This window comes from Chiroxiphia lanceolata, chromosome 2 (assembly GCF_009829145.1).
Source record: "Chiroxiphia lanceolata isolate bChiLan1 chromosome 2, bChiLan1.pri, whole genome shotgun sequence".
Lineage (NCBI taxonomy): Eukaryota > Metazoa > Chordata > Aves > Passeriformes > Pipridae > Chiroxiphia > Chiroxiphia lanceolata.
This window is the reverse complement of record NC_045638.1, coordinates 70169587-70189632: the sequence shown is the minus strand read 5'-3', so window position 1 is coordinate 70189632 and position 20046 is coordinate 70169587. Positions and strand designations below refer to the sequence as shown.

Below are 20046 nucleotides of genomic sequence, written 5' to 3'. Positions count from 1 at the left end.
ACCCAGCACAAACAGGTTTTCAGTGGACATGTATTCCATTATTTATTAGATGAACTTGTCTAGATACAGCTTCCAGCACCAATAAACCTTTCATTTACAAGATCTCTGCTGGTTTGCACTTGTCTGTGCAGATATTTAGACTGTGATTCACTCACCTTATAACCACTCCTTTTTTTCAGCTATGAAATTTGAAATACTTCAGTTTTCACTCAATTTTCCTGTCTTCTAATTCATTTTAATTTTCTCAAACTTTATGCAGTCTGCTTCCTTCTTTGACTTCACATACCAGTCCGTAGCTGAATATTCCAGGAGCAGTTGTGGCAGAGAGCTCCCACAAGACAGGAAGTTTTCTGGATACTGTGTTGGAGACCAACCCACTGGACTTTTTCCTCCTTTAGGTGTTCTCAGGTCTCACAGTGCTGTTATTATAACCTGCAGCAGGTATCACCTATTAACTGAGCACAGTTATTCAGGTTGCTATTCTTTTCTGTGACGTATACCCCATCAACTCAGTCTGCTGGTAAGTGTCATACCCCCAGCAGTTTATGCACAGTGTTTCCCCAAATTTCTCTGCAGTAAGTAAGTTGGAATAACTGCTGGAATGACTGCTCATCTGTGAATAAGGGTGGCAGATTATCAGCTTAGTCTTTGCACAGGATCCTTAAACAAATTACTCTTTACTTAGACATCGGGGGCAATATACTGATTGAAGCAAAGATTTCCTCTGTTTACCTTCATTTCCTTTTCTCAGCCCAAAGATCTGCTGTCTGTTCAAAATGGAAAGAAAAGGATAAACCAAGTCACACTTGGAGGTAGGGTAACACCCCCAATAGCCAGAGGAGAAGACTATTATATGTCTTGTGTACATAGAATATTTGACTCAGCCTTGAATTCCTGTAAGGAAAGAAGGGAAAATGGTCTAGATGAAACGTCTACGAAGTGACTGCAAAAGTGTTTGGAAAATTTTATACACAAAGTCAGTATCAGTTTTTCCCTTCCAGAGGAGGAGGAGGTATTGACTGCTGCTCTGCAGAGGGTCTGCTCAGCACCTGACACTCTAATCAATGGAGTAATTGAGCGGAGACCACATTTTTCATTTTGCGGGTGATATCAAGCTTGGAGGGACTGCAAGGCTACGAGTGAACTGGCTCAGGCTTCAGAATGGTCCTGATAAATGTGTGAAAACCATCTGACCTTTCCCTTCTATGCCAATTCAGTTCAACAGAGGCAGGCACATTTGACTGAGAACAAATAAAGGAAGGGAGATGAATGATTTGGCAGCAGTTCTGCAAAGCGATCTGAAAATCACAGGGGATGAGAAGAAGAACATGAATCAGCATTGTGCAAAAAAGGCAAACATCATATGGAGATGTATAAATAGGAGTGTTAAATATAGGCCAGTTAAAACAGTCCCCCTGCTCCACTTGGCACTTTAGAGGACTTAGCTGGCATAAAGCAGTTCCTGACTTTGTAATTGCAAAAAGATTCAGGGACTTTGATATTTGTTTGTTTGTTTGTTTTTTTAAATCAATAGAGAAGAAAACTGAAAGTATAATACAAAATTAATGGAATTAAGCAGGATGAAAGGAGTTTAGTTCTTCATGCATATCCTAATGATAATGGTAGTGAACACTGGCAGGTAACACTGGCCATGAGGTTATGAATCTCTGTTATCAGATGTTTTTAAAAATAGGATGGACAAAGTGATGTTAGGACTCTAGCTTATAGAGAAGGTGATCCTACCTTTTGGCAAGGGGATGGACTTCAGGGAGCACATACACCTTCCAGAGCCTTCCCAACTGTACCTCAGTCTTTCTCTGATTTGGCAGGAGTTTAATGACATGATGCTGGAAACTGAGACATGTGGCCGGGAAACAGTAGCCAGAGGCCTAGGTTGTTGTCAGCACCTCTGTACTGGCCAGAAGGTGACAAGGAGATGTGGGAAACATGAAAATTATTGCATTTGGCCCTATTTTCTTATAAAAAAAGAAAAATCATAAAGATATGCCAGCTTGAAAATAAATTGCATGACACATATTGTCTTTTATACTGCATCAGTATTGATGTAAAAACGGACACATGCTAATATCAAGATATTTTCTTCTAGGGCTTGACCTTAAATAGCTTTAGAACTCATTCAACAACAGATTGTCAAGCTAAAAATTTAGCAACTCTCCAAATGCCACTTGCATTTCATAGCATGCAGAAAACAGTCTAACTCTTCCCAAACCACAGTGTGTTCATATGCAGATTCACTTTTGTGCAAGGCCAGCAAGAAAAACACAAGTTCTCTTTACCCAGCCTGAGCAAAAGAAAAATGAATTTGACAGCTGGCCTTAAACACTTTCTCCTTGATGATTCAAAGAAAATGGAATCCATCTAAAGCTGTTGATTAATTCTTCAAATACAGATGGAGAGCAATACCTTGAGAATTTAACCCTTAGAAGTATAATAAATGAATGCATGGGGGTGGGGGAAGGGCTTTCTTTTACAAGGTTTTCAAACAGCCCTTTTCAAGGAATATAATACCTATTTTGTATTACAGGAGACCTTTATCTCTACAGCTCATGAAATGTAAGAGAAAAGCTTGATAGATTCTCATAAAAGTGATGCGTATTACACAGAGTCTAGACTTTGAGGAGTTATGGATCCAAGCCAAACAATCTCTTTCTTTTCATACAGTCCAAATAATTATCAGAGGCAAGAGGCTAGTCAATGGATAAACTATTAGTTCAGATAAAGTATCTTCTAAAATACATTTTAGTAAAATTTTGAAAAAATAGCAATAGCCATGGATTGCAAGGTATATTTCTAGAAATATTTCATCAAATAATTCAAATGTGTTTCAATGTATTTGGGGCTATTTAACATTTAAGTTATCTCTTTAGGGCTAGTTTCAGTACATAGAAAGTTTTTACTGTTGCTATCAATAGTATGGGTTGTAGAGTTAACCAGATGAAAAGTTTAAGAATTCCTCCAGGAGAACTGAGATTTTTATCATGACTGAACTAAAATCTGCCTCTAATTTAAAAATATTACAATAGATTTGGTGAATACAGTCTGTCTTTCTGTGTTTACATGTACTTTTAAGAGAGAAGATAGTAATAAGAATTTCATTGAACACCCATATGTACACATTCAGTGTGCTATAAAATATCTGATGAAATCTAATTAAAGGGGAACACTGCATTTAGAAAATCCCTCTTCCACTTCTTCTGAAACTGGCACATTTTCATTAAAATGAATGCCACAGAAATGTACAATTTGTAGGAACTAATTTATCCTCCTTTTCTTTTTTTTTATTTCTTGCAAAGTCATAGGAGGCTTTTAAAAGTCATTTCCTCCACAGAAAATAGGAAATAAAATACAGTAACTTTTATTGCATCTGGAGAATATAGTTTCCCCTATTGTGCCATTCACTGGTAGTTACATGATTCTTCTAGACATGCTGACATAAAAAAACCAAACAATTTTGAAGGATGAAAAGAGAAATTTCAAGAATATGTTTCTCAGGTTGTCCACACCAAAGATTGCAACACAAAAACCCAATCTTTTTTTGAGCCATCATTTCTAATATCATGGTAGTAAAATGAATTAGCAAAGGAAAGAAGCAAGCCAAATATATTCTTACAAGGCAGGGCACACTGTGAATGCAAATGAGATCGTATATAATTCCAACTCCTTCCTTTTGGTGAAATATTGCTTTGGAACTCTTTCAGAATATAAAGTACAGAGAAGCAAATATAGCATACAGATGCCCTCTAAGCAGAGAAATCTTATTTTCCTTTTAAAACAGGGATTTTAATCAGCAGTGATTAATCCCCAGATAGAAATGAAATTGATAGTCACATTCCAGTAATTAAAACAGTAGCTTAGACTACAGTTTTAGTCATTGTTCAGTAGAGAACAAGAAGTGTCCCAGAGGAAGCTGCTGCTGGACACATCCTATACCAATGCACTGGGCAGGATACTGTGGGACATGTCTACAGGACTAGCAGGTGAGCCGAGCTTGAGGTTTGGTTCCAGTGTTCCAGTTCATCCCATCTAGCAAATGACACAGGGTGAAATCCCGATTTGAACTCGATGTCATCTAAGAGGTCATCTACACCTTACAAATGTAAGACAAAGCAAAGCACAAGTGGTTTCAAAAAACAACACCAGCCCCTATGCTCCAGCCCCAGCAGCTAAAAATCAGCTGGCTTCACCTGACATGATCTCCTGTCTCTTTGACCGTAATTAGTTGTTGAGTTTACATGAATGATGAAGACCCTGGGGTGAAGTACATTCCTGGGCCAAGGCTCAGGACAAGAATTGTGTATCATTTAACTCCCTCTTCTAAGTAGTGAGAATTAGAAATCCATAATCTGTGTTTTAACTTGGTGAAGGTGTGCATTTTATTCATTCAGAATTCATAAAGAAAAAACGCCAGTTAAAAATAGCCAGAAGACTGATGTCTGTTTGATAAAAGGGGATGGTAAGAATAGCAAAATGTTATTCCTTACACTGAATCTTAAAGGCTTTGTATAAAGAATAAAAATAAATTGATAAGAGCCTAGGTAATGATTAATGAATACTGTAAACATGTTACATGGCTACAGAAAATCAGTATATTGTATTCTGGGAGACAGCAAACGATGTTTTCAAAGCAACCTATCAGGCTTCATGTTAGAATTTTGGTTCTAAAGTAATAATTCTAATCAACTTAAAGCCATTTGTGATTGGATTTTTAATATAAAATACGACCAGAAAAAAGATTAACGGCATTATCTCTGACTATATCTGGTACAAACAACATAAAATGTCTGAGAACAACATTTATGTATAAGGAAATGAAAGCTGGATAGGAAATATTTGAAAAGTGTTCTTGTTTTGCTTCAGAATGAATGAAGGACCTCCTACCTGAGACAGAAACAAAGCAGACAAAAGAATTTTAGATATTGCAGTAGGGAAGGGCTTTCAGCTAGCATCAGTATGAAGACATTAATTTGAAGGTCAGTGTTCCCACAACAGAAAGTACAAAAATTACATTTCTCATGACAGTTTGTAATGGGGAACAAAGCATTAAAATGGCAGATGTTCATTTATGGCAGTACAATTTCAAAAGCTACTTTTGTGGCACAGAAAGAAACTGTGGGTGACTCTTCTCCACCAGGTATGAGACTTCATTTTTTGTTATAAATTCCATGATAAATTTTGTATTTAATATCTGACTGGCTATATGTATTTTTCAAGGGGGATGGTTACATTGCAAATGGATAGATGATAATTCAAAGTACGTGACTTCCAGCTTGTTATACCCATTGCATAAGGCACATTGATACTTAGATTATGCTATCTACTCTTGTGCCTGGTTATACAAGATAACACAGTTGTTAAGCAAGTCACAATTATTATCTTTGTACAACATGTTCTTTTATTGCAACGGCATGCTCACTTAGCAATTCTGGATACCTGGAGAAAATCTGGAATGCCTGCACTCCCGTCAAGAGATAAGATATGTGGAGGCAAAAGCCTCAGCCTCCTACACCTCACACAGTGTTTCTCTAGCGTGTGTCTGTGCTTTCATGGTCAGTCACTCCCTTGGAAAGATGAAATACTTTTTCTTTCTCGAGTTCATTCTCCTTTTGTAGTCCTTTATATCTCTGGTATACCATGTTCTGAGGATGTCTGCTGCCAAATGCTTTTTCCATGTCTGGTTGCAGTCACAAGATGTAATCAGCACTCAAATGGGACAAGGCAGATCAGTGTTTGAATCTTTGCTGTTTTCTGACCAGAGAGAGAGATAACAACACGATCTTTGGTTTCTTTTCTTGTATTTTGGCGTTATTGTCACACTGCATCTGTGGCGACGGTACTGCACGTGTGAGTTATGACCACTGAGCTGCACAGCAAAACCTCATTTTCTCACTCTCTTGCTTCTAGATGAAAAACAACTCACCCCAGTCCAGTTGGGTGAAAGAAGTACTTTCCTTGATGGTAAAAAAACAGATCTTCAAGTCTTCAGGCAGAGCCATGCACATCCAGAAACCTCAGTCTTCAATTCCCACAGCTAGATAAATGAGCAAAGCCAGAAGGCTGTTATGACTTAGGCTTCTCTAGTTCTTTGATTTTTTGATACGAAAATTCCATCCGTATCAAAGCTGCTATGTACATTTCCATAAAAAACTGTGGTTTTGATAAAGCTTCATTTTCTAACCAAAAATAGTTTCTGTTGGAAAATTCCCAACATATCATATAAAATACTGTTTGGATGACACACTCACTAAGATAATATCACCTTAATAACAACTTAGGGTTTAATACACATTTACCAGCAAAAAAGGCTAACCTTCAAAAATTTTCATCAGTCGTTTAAAGAACATTGTGCCTCATCCATCTGAACTTTTTCTTCATATAGTCTTCTGAACTCAGATATTTCACGAGATCCTTTCTTTAGCATCATTAGGGTCTTGAGCTCTGGAGACAAATTCCTGTTGGAAGATACTGATAACCATCGCAACAACTTGTATTATTGTAGTGCTTTTAATCCCTTCCCAAAGCTTCACATTCACATTGATGACATCTTCACTTCCCCTTCTTCCCTGAGAGTGCCAAGAAAAACTTTCATTCAAGGTAAAAGTCAAGATGGTTATAGATTAGGGATTTTAAAGAAGCAACTAAATAGTACTAATTACAGACAGCATGCTAGCAGATCAAGTATTGTCAAGTTTGGGGTACTTAAAAAAAATTCTTTCCTGTGATCAAATCTGTAGGTAAACTTTGCCAGTCTAAGGCATGGGAATAAAATACCCCAGTGCTCTGTTGTATAGTGGTAATCTAATGTTATCACCATTTAGCACCAGTTTTATCACCAGTGTTTAGAAATATGTCATGCATGTGTGTACACATTGAATTTCTACTCTTTCTTGGTGATGGTCATGTAACATTCCCAGAAGTGAGAGGATTAGTAACGTCTGTAAACTTGTCTGAGACATGGTAACTACATTATTCCTTTAGACCATGAGTATAATGTCATTAACTGCTATAAATTCTTTTTTCCTTCTGTCAACATATGTGAATCATAGCTTTTAATTACTCTCCTGAGCCCACTAGCAAATATTTCATGGAATCATCAGTGCACAGTTGCCCAGCTGGCCTGACAATAACTTTCCTTACACCTTCTTTCCACTGCAATTCCAGGAACCATGAATCTCCTTGGCTTCACATGGACCAGTCCTATCCCATGTAACAACAAGCACCCAAGATTTTTATCCTTGGTGTTTCTGATGGGGAAATTCAGTCACTGTATGCAAATCAGCATCACACAAAGTGTCTTGGAGGAGAGCAGAGAAGGGTAAAGGGTATTCCATTGAAGCAATAACCGTGGTAGGTCTGTGTGGGGAGTGTTATTCCTTAAGAGGTAGTATGATCATAGAATTCTTTCATTTGGAAAAGACCTTTAAGATCCTCGAGTCCAGCCATTGACCCAGGTGACTCCACCACTTCCGTGGACAGCCTGTTCCAGTGCTTTAGTGAAGAATTTTTTCCTAATATCCAAACTAAACCTCTCCAGGTGCAACTTCAGGCAGTTTTGTCTAGTAATACAAAGTACAACAGAAGGTTAAAAGTTGGGAAGAAAAGTTTGTAAGACTTACATAGATGTTTATACACATTTTCAGAAATCTGCACATAATTTTGTGCATGTGCAGATGTGTCCTTTGAATAGGAGCTGGTAGGGAATTAGGCTAGATAACTTAGGGACATGTTTTGCTGGTTATTGCTGCATGTGCAGATTTAAAAAAAAAAATCAATTCTTGTATTGAACAGAAAGGGCTAATTGCACTTTTAGCCATTTCCATGCTGCTGAAGAAAAGAGTATAAAAGAGACTGATTCCTGTGCCTAGGGCTAAGTAGCGCCATTTGGCTCAGGTCTGCAGTGGTTATGGCTGCTCCCCTTTGTAGCAGATTTGTATTGCAGAGAGTTGTGCAAAATCAGAGACAGAACAGCAATTAAACAGAAGGGTGATTAGGGGATGAGCTTGCAAGCACACCACAGCCCTCTTTTATTTACCAGTACAGTAACCTGTGGGTTAGTTTCGGACAGAGTAGCTCTGGCAGGACCATCCTTGTTTCATGCCTTATACGGCTGCTGGATTACTTTACTCAAACACTGGGCCTGTGGGTGACCAAAGCATTACCCATTTCCAAATAGGAACAGAAATTAAAATCCTCTGCAAAAATAAGCTTGTCTTCCACTTCTGGGTCGTGTGTCACCCCTGTCCTCCATGTCCTGCTTCCCAGCCCCATTTAAGCGCACAAGCGGAGGGGTTACTGGGAAAAGAGGGTGCATGTGAGAAAGGACAGAACTGATAGGATTATTAGTCACATAATTTTCATTGCTTGTGATTGAAAGAAGCAGGTTGCTCTGCTGAAGCAGAAGAGGTGGGTGTTGAGGGGGAAGTGTTTGCTGTAGATGTACAATGGAACAACTTCTTCCTTGCCTTCTACCTGTCAAGTGCTAGCCCCAGAGTTTGGGGCTAGGAATTTGCTCCACAGGCCCTTATATGTGACCTCCCTGGTCTAGCTCCAGTACTGACTGCAGGGGTCAAGCAGCTATCCTGGAGCAGGTGATAGGTGAGGAGGGGAAGCCTTTCATTTAGGGACTTCACAGTTTCCATGTACCAAACATACCTGGACAGACTGTTATTGCAGACAGCTGGCACTTGCTACCATGCAAGGACCTTCTCATGGATCCATGCCCTCCATTAAAGAAACAAAAAATGTTCTGTTGGTGAAGAAAAGTCCCATTTTGGAAGAGGCACAAGCTAGGCTACAGTTAACACAGTTTTATACCTACACCCATAGTAGAACTTATACCAATATTACTATTCCATTGTATGTTAAACTTTGCTAAAAGGCTTCACTCTTTTTACAAAGCTTTAGTATCATAAAATCATAGAATGGTTTGGGTTGGAAGGGACCTTGAGGATCATCTCCATTATATCATGCCATAGGTGAAGCTGACAACAGACACTCCTTTGAGTTTACATATGTTTCATAGTTAAGAGCCTTCCTACCTCTTCTTTGGGGAGTGGCCACCTACTTGAAGGTATTTAGCTGACATTTGCTTTTTAGAGAGTTTACTCTGCAGCCCCGTTTAATACTGCTCATACACAGGTACAACACAACACTGCCCCAAGTAAGCCTGGACAATGATTTGAGAACAAAAATGGAAATTCTTGACATAAGTGAAGCAATAATGTGAAAGCATATGCAAGATGCTGCTCTGGAGTGTAGGAGTGGGAGAAGTGATTGTGTTAAATATGGTATGGTCTGCGAGTTAGGTGAAGAACAGGAACAGGGCAGAATGCAGCTGAGCAATGATATGTGTGAAATGAGACACCTGATCTGTTTTGAGCACTGTAAAACAGGACTTAGAAATCAAAACACATTGTGTTAGTCCCAGGGAGGCTACAAAGGGTAGCGTCAACACCTTGTTACAGGCAAACATGAAACGCCTCACCAGTTAGGTCATGAGTATGTAAGGGGCATGGCTTGAAGACAGTAAACTGAGCAGAGCCTTTGCCACCAAGCCAAGCCTGTCAGCATTTTTAAGAGACAGGAGTGGTGCTGCAGTCTCTGGAGCCTGGATCCACTGACCTTGAGGTCTTACAGTGCTGATTGCACCAACAGCTGTGAGATGGGTCTGGAGGATGCCCTTAGCTTTGGGAAGCATGCTTTCCCTGTGGCGTGAAATTTTGCTGAGCTGTTTTTGGAGATACCTGCCATACTTTGAAAAATCACATTTTCCTGCTTTCATTTGTCATCCTTGGGAAACTGCTGCTGGCCTGCTGAAATAATAATAGCAAACATGCTAAGACAAGTCTCACACACTGCAGGCATTGATACTCTGCCCTTACAGCACATCCACTGTGAGGCAACATCCAGAAAAGCCCTTGCACACAGAAAAGAGACTCTCAGACAGCAATGAAAACAAGGCATGAAAAATAAGTGGATGTGTTTAGTAGATTGTCTCCTTAAAATTTTCGGCTTTTTAAGTTAAAAACTAATTTGAACTGAAGATAGAAAAAATAAAGAGAATTGGACACAGACGCCTTCCTTTCAGTGAACATCTGTTTGCCAGATGAAAGCCAGGCCTAGAGGAATTTAAATGCTAAGTTAATAAAAAAGACAAAATTAACTTTTTCTTTGTATCTATGACTAAGCTACAGAATTCAGGCAGAAAAGTGCCATATCAACCTTTGTGTCCATAAATTGCCCAAATGACACCTGCTCAGACAGCATGCCCCAAAAAGAATAGTTCACTCAATAGCTACCCCTTGGTATCAGAGAAATTGGTCTGGTAAATACTGTTTCTCCTCCACTTTCCTTGCAAAGAGTCCTTTCCCTGTTTCAGATCAAAAGAGGAATTGCTTGATGATGCCTAACTGTGCCACATTTTTTTAAATATCTAGGAGATTTACATCTCATTTATGGCTGTCTCTTACCAAACATGTTTCATAATGGCAGAGGTTTGCTTTTTTCTGTGTGTGTGGACTGCCCCACTGTGTATATACAAAATATTTTTTGCTACAAAGAAATTGTTTTGCAATTTAAAAACAAAAAATAGGTTTGAATGAAGAATACATGCACCAAGGTGGTAAGGGCGTACATTCTTCCAGCAATGAATGCATTTGAAAATAGTTACAGGGGCTGCAAAGCTTTTTTTTCAAGCTGAATTTTTGCATGGGTTATGTTCTGCACACGTATGAAAGAGCACTATAATGAAATATTTACACTTGGAAAATGCTTACTTTAGATGCTGTTCCAAACAGTAGATAGCCTTCCTAGAGGCCCAACAATTTTAGATAATAAGCCTGCTTAACTTTCCTTACACATAGCTCAAATTCACATATATCAAAGCTTAATCGATACCTCCTTCAGCTGCAGTTTGGGACTTTTCTCATAGCCAATGAGCAGACATACCAAACACTTTTTTCCTTAGAATCCCTCAGATACTAATACTTTCTGAAGTTACCTGCTGGATGAGGAGAACTGAAACATTGATGTGCCAACATGTGTTGCTTAATCATTGTGGCATTTTTGTTACTCCTACCTTCAGCTACCCACATTATAACTGCCACATAGCTCGTCCTTCTTTATGAGATCGCTCATCCTTCTTTGATTTGCAGATATACACTGTACGGGTGAATCAGAGTGGCTGGTGGAAGTCTAATCACTGACCTTGAGAACATTAAAAATAGTATCATAAACACTATCTCATGGAACTGAAGGCTGCGGTAGCACATATGGCTTCCTGTTTTGCCCCTGACGTTTTGTTCTAAAGAAGAGGTTGTAAGATCCATCACTTAAAGAGGGCAATAACCTAAACCGTCCAGCTCCTGCTCAGGAAGAAGTATTAAGATCTTGACTCTGCTAAATATTATCCTTTCTCTAATATCACTCTAAGGAAAAGATGAGCATCTTATTGCTCAAAAAAGTAAACCTCCTTTGATTTCAGATGTGGGTAAAACAAGGCCGTATGTTAATCATAGAATCATAGAGTCATAGAATCAACTGAGTTGGAAGGGACCTCCGAGATCATCAAGTCCAACCCTTGATCCAACACCGCCGTGGTTACTAGACCATGGCACTAAGTGCCACATCCAGTCTCATCTTAAACACCTCCAGGGATGGAGAATCCACCACTTCCCTGGGCAGCCCATTCCAATGCCTGATTACCCTTTCTGTAAAGAATTTCTTTACAGAATAAAGAATATTGAACCTAAACCTCCCCTGGCACAGCTTAAGACCATGCCTTCTTGTCTTACTGATAGTTGCCTGGGAGAAGAGACTGATGTCCACCTGGCTACAACCTCCTTTCAGGTAGTTGTAGAGAGTGATGAGGTCTCCCCCAGCCTCCTTTTCTCCAGGCTGAACAACCCCAGCTCCCTCAGCCTCTCCTCATAGGACTTGTGCTCAAGTCCCTTCACCAGCCTCATTGCTCTTCTCTGGACCTGCTGAAGCACCTCAATATCCTTCCCAAACTGAGGGGCCCAGAACTGGACACAGTACTCGAGGTGTGGCCTCACCAGCGCTGAGTACAGGGGAAGAATCACTTCCCTGGACCTGTTGGCCACACTGTTCCTGATACAGGCCAGGATGCCATTGGCCTTCTTGGCCACCTGGGCACACTGCTGGCTCATGTTCAGTTTCCTGTCAATCCAAATTCCCAGGTCGCTTTCTACCTGGCTGCTCTCCAGTCACTCTATGCCCAGCCTGTAGCGCTGCAGGGGGTTGTTGTGGCCAAAGTGCAGGATCCAGCACTTGGCCTTGTTGAACCTCATCCCATTGGAATCAGTCCAACTCTCCAGCCTGTCCAGGTCCCTCTGCAGAGCCCTCCTGCCTTCCAGCTGATCGATACTCTGCAAATTTGCTGATGGTGGACTCAATCCCCTCATCCAGATCATCAATAAAGACATTAAATAGAACTGGGCCCAACACTGATCCCTGGGGGACATCACTAGTGATCAGCCGCCAACTGGATGCAGCACCAGCCACCACCATTCTCTGGGCCCAGCCCTCCAGCCAGTTCCTAACCCAGCACAGAGTGTCCCTGTCCAAGCTGTGGGCTGCCAGCTTTTTCAGGAGTATGCTATGGGAGACAGTGTCAAAGGCTTTGCTGAAGTCCAGGTAGACACATCCACAGCCTTCCCCTCACCCACCAGGCAGGTCACCTGATCATAAAAGATCAGGTTGGTCAGACAGGACCTGCCCTTCCTAAACCTGTTCTGGCTAGGTCTAATTCCTTGTCCATCCTGTAGGTGCTGTGTGATTGCACTTAGGATGATCTGCTCCATAACCTTGCCAGGCACTGAGGTCAGGCTGACAGCCCTGTAGTTTCCCAGGTCCTCCTTCCGGCCCTTTTTGTGGATTGACGTGACATTTGCCAACTTCCAATCATCTGGGACCTCCCCAGTGAGCCAGGACTGTTGGTAGATGATGGAGAGCAGCTTGGCGAGCTCTTCCGCCAGCTCCCTCATCACCCTAGGATGGATCCCATCTGGTCCCATAGACTTGTGGGGACCCAAGTGGCTCAGCAGGTGGCTGTTTCCTCCTGGATTACAGGGGGGCTATTCAGTTTCTTATCTCTTTCTACAAGCTCCAGAAGCCAGCTGTCCTCAGGACAACCTGTCTTACTGTTGAAAACTGAGGTAAAGAAGGTGTTAAATACCTCAGCCTTTCCTTATCTTTGATAACTATATTCCTGCCCACGTCCAATAAAGAATGGAGGTTTTCCTTGCCCCTCCTTTTGCTATTGATGTATCTGTAGAAGGACTTTTTTTTATTCTTCACAGAAGTGACAAGATTAAGTTCAAGTTGTGCCTTCGTCTCTCTAATTTTCTTTCTACATGACCTAACTATACTCCTAAACTCTTCCTGAGTAGCCAAACATGTGCCTCACTTCGGTGAAATGATACTGAAATACTCAAGAAATAGCTAGAAATTGGGCACACAGAATTTGATATAAAGTACAGAGCACTAAGATGACCACTAAACATGAAGAGGAGAGAACCAGAAGAAACAAGCAAGGGGTTGCTATATTCCAGTACACAGCTGAAAAGTGTAGACTGCTGGCCTTATTACAGTACAATTCAGAGCTCTTAGTAATGCGTTATCTCTTGTACAGAATAATACCAATCAGACACAGCCCATAACTTGCAGTAAGAAAGGTGTACAAAGGGGGAAAGCTCAGAGAAATGAGGAGTGAGAGACGTTCGGTTCTCACTCAGTTACACAATGAGCAACAATCACAGCAGCCTACTCTGTAATCCAATTGCCCTTGTATAACTAACTACAAGACTGCTTCCCTCTGTAGATGAAGGAGCAGCACAGACAATGTGTGATGAACTGACCAAAGGCTTCTCATTGCTTAGCTGCCCGGCTACAAACTTTAAATTTCATAACTGCAGTCCTATTTAACATGGGAATTACTAGACTTTCAGTTTTTGAAGTAGTGCACCAATTCTTATGGATAGCAGCTGCGAAGAAATGCTTAATGCAAAATGCTTTGGTTACCGTCCATGCATCTATGCTTTCATATCTCAGAGGTGAAATTTGCTGCAGTAATTGTCAAGGTATTTTTTTATTTTTTTAGAAGATCTACTTTTCAAGTCTCGACTGTTGTAGCATACTCTATCTTAGCCTAATCTGGTTCAACTCCTCAACCACATTTGAAGAGATAAACCCTAAACTGTGCATACATACTGTTCTGGTAATAAACGTCTTGACTTCCTAATGATTTTGAGCCAATCTTGGAAACACAGGAGTAGAGTCTTGCTAGAGTAACTGAAATGGCTCCCAAGTACATTATGTTAGTATGAAGCATCATTAAAAGACTAAATGACTTCTCAGTTGACTATAAATCACATTTCAGTATTACACACTTCACACGGGACTAAGTTTTTGCTGTTCAGTGAAAACTGATTTTGTATAATATAATAGTTATGTTTATTAAAGAACATCATATGCCTGTAGCCCTGAAAAATGTTTATGTGTTTGCAGTCCGTGTTGTCTGTACATTTAGTGTCTCAGCAGCTTAGTGCAATGTATTTTAAATTACTAGTTTACAAAGCTTCAGCTCAGTTCAGTTTAAAGTGATATAACTCTTAGCTGCAGGAGAGTCATTTAGGCAGAAAATCTTACAAAGAATTAATACACTACAGCAGTTTTTAAAAACCACTTCTATTTCTTTGTGAGCCAGTCTTTGCCTTGCAGTAAATGATATCAATATTTTCATGAGCCGAAACCAACAAGAAATAAGTATGTGAACTGAGGTGTCATTCAACTGCTTATTGAAATACAGATTTAGCAAATACTAACTTGTCCTGATGTATGATTTTAGCAGGAGTCATTCTTATCAATTTACCTACAGAAAGTAATCTAAAGATATGATGATAGCAGTAATTTTGCAGCATATTCTTCCCTGAATGAATTTAACACATAAAATATTCAACTTTCATGTGCATAAAACTCAGCATTGCATTTCCATTTTTTAATAGTAGTGCTTTTTATTTCTTCATTTAAATCCCTGTGGATCTTTCTTTTCATAGAAGATGTGCCATTCTAGCAGAAGTTTTAAAATACTAGGAATTTGAAGAGTGATAGGAAATGCTTCAGCTGGGCCTGAACTGAAGAGATAGGATGGCTGTATACGAAAAGTCACTATTTGTGTCTCCAGAGTGCTGTCAGCTCTGGACTGAGAGACAGGATTCAAGTTTTCGAGACATCCTGTGGAGACCAAATGAAATTGGCTCCAAAATGATAACAATGTATCACAAATAGAAATTAAAACAGAAGTGAGAAGAGTGAAATCATCTTTCTGGTCCTTTTTATACTGCAGCAGAGACCACAGACTGGGATTTTCACAGGTATGCAACTCTATTTCAATCCTTTAAGTGATCCAGTTGCTCCGCATTCCAGAATTTTCTATCCTAAAGAGCCAAAATGGATTAGGCAACTCCCTATTCGGTCTGCAACTTCCCTGGACACTCACCTTTGCTTGTTCACACAGACTCAGCAGACTTTGGGGAGACAGGTCCATTTCTTCATCCACTGCACCCAGGGTTTGGTTCCTGCCTAAAACACAATTAAAGCCTGTGGCTCATGAGCTGCACAGCTGGAGTTGGCAGGGAGCATTCTTCTCTCCTTTCTCTTATCCTTCAGCTCTGGACCCCTCTTGCCAGCTAAGCTCATGTCTCCATCCCAGGAGAGGAAGAGCAAGGCCTCTTCACTATCTCCCTTCTTAGGACAGAGGCAATTTCTTTTCCCTTCTGTGTTTGCCCAATCCTTCTTTCACCAATAAACAAAGCACTTTTGAAGACAGGGAGATCATCTACAAACTCTTGTCTTGTCATCTGGGTAATGGGAAGTGTTTGTGGTCTCCCAGAATTATGAGACACCATTTACAAGATTCATTTTCAAATGGCCTTCCAAGATGGTGTTTTGCCTTTCTTCCCTTTCCCATCACTTTCTGTGATTCACAGTTTGAAATGTGTTTACTGGTTCCCCTGATGGAGGGTGTGTAAGACTTGGAAGGCTTTGCAGCCCCAGCCACCTATGTACAAGGAAGCATCCAGACACCATATGTGTCCCCTCCCAGGTTACAGATTGTCATTCCTGCACCATGTGAATAAAAAAGCAATTTCTAGGCTTGCCTTGAAGTTACTCCCCATTATCCTCAAAAGTAAGAAGGGCCAAAGTATTTCAAATTCCACTTTTCCTACAAGGGGATGTTCAAGATTTGTCCACTTCTTGGAGACACAGTTACAAAAGGGTAAAAGGAAAATGATTACAGTTTAGGTTTCTAATTTTCCACCTCACACTAGATCTTGCCACAGAATAAAAGGGAACTAATTCAGAGTTCTTTATGAGATAAAAAGAATTTATGATACTTGAAACAGCAGGAGAAGACTAGAGTGGCTATGATTCAAAGAAAGGCATTTGAAACTCTCTACCACCCTTTCCAACTAAAAAAAAAAAAAAATGTGGAGATGAGTGTGATTTGGTACTTACGACTAGAAGAGAGGAAGAGAGGAGAATTCAACATCTTCCCAAGCATTCCTCAGCACTGCACTCATTACACCAGCAGGTGTGCTTTGGACCTGACAACACCATGTTTCTAATTTCAATACAATCAGTTACTAGCTGCACAGCTTTCCACTGGAAACACCTATTGATCAGCAAGTGGAAGTACAATTTGACAGCTTAGCACTTTGCATTTAAGGGACAGAATAAAGAAGGAGTATTGTTATGCAGTGATGGAAGCAGTAGAGAAAATGCTCGTCTAAGGCAGTGATTTTTAAAAAAAGTTTTCCCAAGTATTAGTGAAAACTTTTGTGTCTTGAGATGAAATGCTGAGACTGTAAACCTATTACACAAGGCTATTTTCAACGGACTGTATGCTTATACCCATTTGGAAGTATGCTGGTGAACAGAGAAGAGGCATTAAAATAGAAGATGGTGGTTATAGGCACTGAGACCACTTGTTCCACAATAAATGCTGCTGGTGTACGGCTGTTAGCTCTTCTGTGGAGATTTTAAAATGAGGAATGCGTTTGCTGCATTGAAGCCAGTGCATGATATGACCTCAGAGAAAACAGTTAAACTAACCTAAAGCAGAAATAGAGTTATTTTACCTAAGTATCCCAGAAGATTCAAGCTCTTTGGGATAGAAACAGAAGTGCTCAGTCAGAACACTGCCAAATTTGGTTGCATACACTGACTGCATACCTAGCAAAGAAAATCTCAGCACAACCTGGAGGAAAATTATATTGACACTCATGTGTTATCAAAAGTTGAATGTTCAGTAATCACCAATACAAAGAGGCTGAAAGTCAAATCTTGGTCTGCTTATCAGCCACAGAGTTTGAATTGTGCTTGCTCAGCAAGACAGACCCAGTGGAACCACGCTTTGAATTCAAGGAGCAGTGAGGGAGACCTGGATGTCTGCAAGTGTTTGGCTGACCTTTCTGCATGGTTAATATTGAACAATTTGTTAGGCTGTGTGTTAGAAAAAAATATATTGGCTGAGAGCAGTGAGTGATTGTGTTGTCCTAAAACACAAAAACAAGCTTTCTTTGTAAGAAAAAACCACAAGCAATTGGAAGCCACATTGTACATTTTCTGTCATTTACACTAAAAACCCCCTCAAATAAACAAAAAAAGGTTTTAATCCGACAGATGAAATGCAGGTGAAGTGACAGCATTGTGCCAGCAACTTATGGTCAGATTTTGTCCCTCAAAAATGGGCTGCTTGCATCAGAAGCACAGTCACTGTAGGCTTCCTGGACAGTTTTTGAAGAAGGTAGCCTTTTCCAGAAGCTGACAAACATTTTGGCTAGACTGACTTGGAGTAACACCATGAGGCTATTTCTTTCTTTTGATTGTTGACAGACTCTGGAAAAAACAAGCTCCTAATGAAGGAGCTTCAGCTAAGTGCCTACTTATTGGGGCTGCCCAAGTACAAATAGGATTGATGTAGGTTTTAGTTAACAATTAGCATATGAAAAGAGAATCAAGATGTATCTCAAAATCTTTTTTGTCCCTAGAGACTCAGTTTTTTTTCCTTAAATGTTATCAACGGACTTAGCATCACTAATACCCTATTTTAGGCTGTGATATTTCTGAGACATGCCTCTACATCCCAATTTTTAAGATACTTTGGCAGAGAGATCCAGTGAAGGCATTATACCTCCCCTGAAATCAGGTCTGTAGCTGAACAGGAACCTGGCTCTTCATTCCTTGCTAAGGGACAACTGCAGCAATGCCCCTGTGCATTTAACAACTAACCTCCAGCTTCTGCAAGTAACTAGTGGGCAGTGCTAAACACCTTTTTCTGTTGCTGCAGCTCTGTTGTCATAACTGAAGTAATTTACTGTAATTGAATTTCAGCACCTTGTCAGACTATATCCCAAACATACTCTTGGCAGACAATGACCAGCCTTGGTTCTGGGCCTGCCGCCCCCTGTTCCCACCCCACAAACTTCCTCCCTTAGGGAAGGGGTGTTGATGGTCCCCTGGACTGTTCAGACCTCCATCCGTCTAACAGAGCAATTACTTAATTACCAGCAATGGAAGACTAACTCCAATCCTGCCTGCTTCTTCTTTGGTCTCTTCTTCAAAAAGAGCAAAAATCAATCCCCAAAACTGATCTGAATCAGTGCAGAAAAGACAGAAGTTGTAGAAACAGGCATGGCAAATGCCCTGTCTGCACTTAAGAGGGAAGATAGCCCATTCTGTGCACTAGAAGAAACCTTTGTCAGATCACAACTGGCATTTAAGTCCATCGACTCATTATTAGCAATTACCTATAATTTTCCCCCGAGGGCATTTATTTTCTATAAATAAAATGAAATTATCTAAATGCCTTGATTCTGTAGTTAAACAACAGTTTTATCTCCTGGGAACAGCTCCCTGACCCTAATAGCCTGTCTAGATGTTTTATTCTTAGATGTTCCAAAACATACTGAATTCACACAATTGAATACCAGGTTTTGCAATGAGTGGGGCTATTTCTTGCTTCGTAGTCCTGATTGAACTGTTTTGTTCTAAGGAGACGAAAATGGCAGTTCGAGACCTTCCTTTAAAGAGCAGTCCATGCATCACGCCTGCTCAACTCTAAGTTAAGAAGCGTAACTCAGTAAGCAAACTTAGCTCGATCTGTTTCCTCCCCGTAAAGATCCGTGAGGCATTTCTAAATGGAATTTGTTTTGTGTGCAGTAAGCAACCAAATACACTAAGCCCCTACTCCCAGGAAGAAAAGTGTTGTTACTGGGAGGTGACAGCCCACGAATTCCCGGGGAGGGGGCGGGGAGGAGTGAGTGTATGATGTCCTTGGACAACGAGTTTCTCTGCAACTGCTGTTACATGAGAGATCGCAAGTGCCATGTGTCTTGCCAAGGAAGCACGACGGAAATACTGAGTGAAGGGAAAATCGTTTTTATTTCCTCGCCTTTTCCCTCCAGCCCCACGAATCGCTTCCTCCCCTTGGCTCGGCGCAGGGATCCCAGACTCCCCGACGGCGGCACTGCAGCGGGGGACGGGAGGGGGCTACGCTCAGCCCCTCAGAGAGGACGGATCCGGCCGTCGAGTCTTTCCGCAGGCTCCTCCGAAAAGCCATTTCAGGGAAAGGGTGCAGGGCAGCGGCGACGGTCCCTCCTCCGAGGGGGTCACAGGAGCCACAGCGAGGTGCGGGCGCCCGGCGGGGCAGGCGAAGGGTTGCGGGGCTGCGCCTGCCGCCCGCGGACGGGAATCTTCACCCTAAGGGCCGTGGAGGCACACAGAGGCGAACCCGACGGCAAAAGACGGTCCACCTCTCCCCGAGGCTCCCACGCCCCGCCTCCCCCCCTTCCTTCCCGCCCGCCCCGTCTCACCCCCTATCTCCTGCTCGGCGCAAGCTCTCCCCGATGGAACCGGCCGGGAAGGATGCAGGTGGCAGCTCCGAGGTAATTATTAATGGCCGTGCCCACCGGGGCGTGGGGGATGGGGGGGGCGAGGTGAGATAAA

General features: G+C 41.2%; 1 long non-coding RNA gene across 1 annotated transcript; it reads right to left on the bottom strand.

Annotated features, from left to right (window-relative positions):
* Positions 1 to 1743: 1743 nt before the first annotated feature.
* On the bottom strand, positions 1744 to 16640 carry LOC116783184. The gene is made up of 3 exons (XR_004355520.1): positions 16555 to 16640; positions 15536 to 15618; positions 1744 to 1909 (listed from the first exon to the last, which is right to left on the bottom strand). It is a non-coding gene; the product is annotated as an uncharacterized LOC116783184 (long non-coding RNA).
* Between the last annotated feature and the right edge of the window lie 3406 nt (positions 16641 to 20046).